The sequence below is a fragment of the Lactuca serriola genome, chromosome 8 (genome assembly GCF_051521515.1).
Source record: "Lactuca serriola cultivar US96UC23 chromosome 8, Lser_US96UC23_V15, whole genome shotgun sequence".
NCBI lineage: Eukaryota > Viridiplantae > Streptophyta > Magnoliopsida > Asterales > Asteraceae > Lactuca > Lactuca serriola.
In genome coordinates this window covers 233,022,679-233,025,178 of record NC_136415.1, presented here as the reverse complement: position 1 = coordinate 233,025,178, position 2,500 = coordinate 233,022,679, and the positions used below count along the sequence as shown (strand labels likewise).

At 32.8% G+C, this 2,500-nt stretch overlaps 1 protein-coding gene and 1 long non-coding RNA gene across 4 annotated transcripts in view; one reads left to right on the top strand and one right to left on the bottom strand.

The window, feature by feature from the left end:
- The window catches only part of LOC145069161 (wax ester synthase/diacylglycerol acyltransferase 4-like), a 14,887-nt gene that overhangs the window by 6,934 nt on the left and 5,453 nt on the right, over window positions 1–2,500 (bottom strand). The window lies entirely within an intron of this gene.
- Window positions 891–2,500, top strand: part of LOC145069164 (uncharacterized) — a 1,636-nt gene continuing 26 nt past the window's right edge. Inside the window, exons 1-4 of one of the 3 annotated variants that reach the window (XR_013689325.1) lie at window positions 891–1,205; window positions 1,846–1,989; window positions 2,084–2,161; window positions 2,296–2,500. The exon at window positions 2,296–2,500 is cut by the window's right edge and continues 26 nt beyond it. This is a non-coding gene — a long non-coding RNA (uncharacterized LOC145069164). Of the gene's footprint in view, window positions 1,503–1,845; window positions 1,990–2,083; window positions 2,162–2,236 lie in introns of all 3 variants that reach the window. The other 2 variants (XR_013689326.1, XR_013689324.1) reach the window with 2 other exon arrangements.

Sequence of the window (2,500 nt, the reverse complement as noted above, 5' to 3'; positions counted from 1 at the left end):
ACCTAAAAAGACTATTTTGCCCTTAATTTTTTTAAATTTATTTAAATAAACACGTCACAACCCCACTCCCACCTCATCTTATCTTACCTCACCCACCCCACCTTTTTCAAATAGATTAAAAAATTAAGGGCAAAATAGTTTTTTTAGCTAAGACAGGAACCAAACGCGCAACAAAAACAAACTGTAGAGACATTCCGACTTAAAAAATTATGTTAGAGACCAAACGTGCAAATTACTCCAAACCATAGGGATCGTTCGTGTATTTTTATTATAAATACATATTGTGTTTATTCTAAGATTCTAAAAATATTTAAAACAAAATTTTAGTTTTTGGACTAAATATTATAATTTCAAACAATTGTCACAACAAATAAAATTATGTGTTTTCAAATTTTACACCTTAAACTTCAAAAATCCTAATTTCTCACTATTTGAATATATTCCAAGTTAAATTTGTGGAAAAAAATAGAATAATTTTTTTTTATGTTTAACAATTTTGAATGTATTGCAATGTATTTTTATTATAAATAAAAACAAAAGCAAAAGAAACCATCTACTAAAAGTAAGTTATACACAAAAAGGAAAAAAAAAAAAAAGAAAAAAAAAAAAAACAAAAACTCTGATGTCCACCGAATTGAACTAAATTCTGGGCGGAATCTAATACTCGAAATGAAATAAATTACCGCCGCAGTATCATACGGGTATTATATATATATATATATATATATATATATATATATATATATATATATATATATATATATATATATATATATATATATATACCATTTTATGAGTTTATAAATGTGGGTCCCTTACATTTCAAGGAGACGAAATCTGGACCATGAATCTACATTGAAAGGTGAGGATTTAATTGGTTGGGATCTATGTGAAATGCTCTCAACCAATGAGAATAAAGTGTTTAATGTTCTATCTATACCATCACGAGGATTACCATGGTGGTCTTTTTTAAATGTGTCCAGGCCGTTGATCTACTACACTGATCCAACTTCCCTTGATTCCGATTGACTACCTCATGAACACACTCTTTTACCTGAACTATCTTCGATTCAAAATTTGAAAACCCGACTCCCTTTCCCGGTTCTCTGATCACCTCCTCCACCATTTAACCTACCGTCACCGTCAGAATCAAAGACGAAGACTTGGAGCTGAACCCGTAAGCATATTTCCTTTTGATTTCTCAGGTAAGGTTATTAGTTTTTTTAAGAAGATGGGCGGCTCATGTCTTCGATCTACATATATATTCTTAAGTTGTGATCAGAGATCCCTATCGATCAAACTTCCTTTTGCTCTCACCATCTCTGATTAAATGCCAAGTCTCCCAAAGCCTCACCCCATGCCTTGCATATGCTCTTTCTCTCTCTAGAACTTTAGGCGGCACCATCGTTCCACCGCCTTCCCCCTCCACCTCCTCTCTAACCCTAAACTGCCACTAAATCTCCGTACACACAAACATGCACACTCTAAAGAAAACCCTAGATGTATGTCATTTGCCTTACATATATTTGTTTTGTTATTTTTTTTCTTTTATGAAGGTTTCTTTGATTTTGATTAAATGTTTGTTTGTTAAATCTAGATCTACATCTGTTTTTTCTATTTTCTTTGTGAATATCTGATTTTTCCAGTTAGAACATAAACGATTTTTTTTGTGTTTTCGGTTTATCATATTTGAAGAAATGCTTTGTTAATTGTGTTGGGTTTTTTGTTTCATATTTGACCATGGTTTCAGTCTTTTGTGAGAAATACATGCGTCAGGAACACATTCGACATCCGATAAATAATGGCTTTTCTAGATCTGACCACCTGCATGCATTTTTTTTTTAGATTTGACCACCTACATATCTATGAAGGTCGATAGAACTGATAATCCATAAATGCCCACCTGTTGCTTACATTACCACCGTTGGCAGCTACTTCTTCCCTTGTAGATGAGAGTAATTGGCTGTGGTTTCAAGGGATTCAACTCATGTAGCCTACTTCCTTTTTGCATCTTTGAAAGCATTCTATTGTTTTTTTGTACCTTTATGTCTTATCTGTGTGCTATCTTTTGTTGTGTTCATAGTCTTTCAAAATCGTTGACTCTCGGATGTTAGCTACATGTATCAAAACGTCAAACTCAAAGTCAAACCAATGATTACAGGTAGCGTGGGGTAGCTTGATGAGTCGATTTTCTTCTCTCCTTTTTTGCACTGATTGTTTATTCTTTGTGTAGCAGATGATTAAATCACTTACTTGGACCTATTTAATCTGTTTTTGTCTAATGGTTTTGCATAGCGTTTGAAGAAGATGATACACATTGAAAGATGCATAACGTAGTTGAGGTGTTATTCAGCCATTTGTGGTAGAGCCTGGTGAATTTGTTGTTATTAAATGTGTTGCTATTGTAGCATTGTATATGTATTTAACTATGAATGTATTGCTACTGAATGCCATTATTGGGATAGATGTTACAAAGAACAATGTCATTATTTAGAAAAAT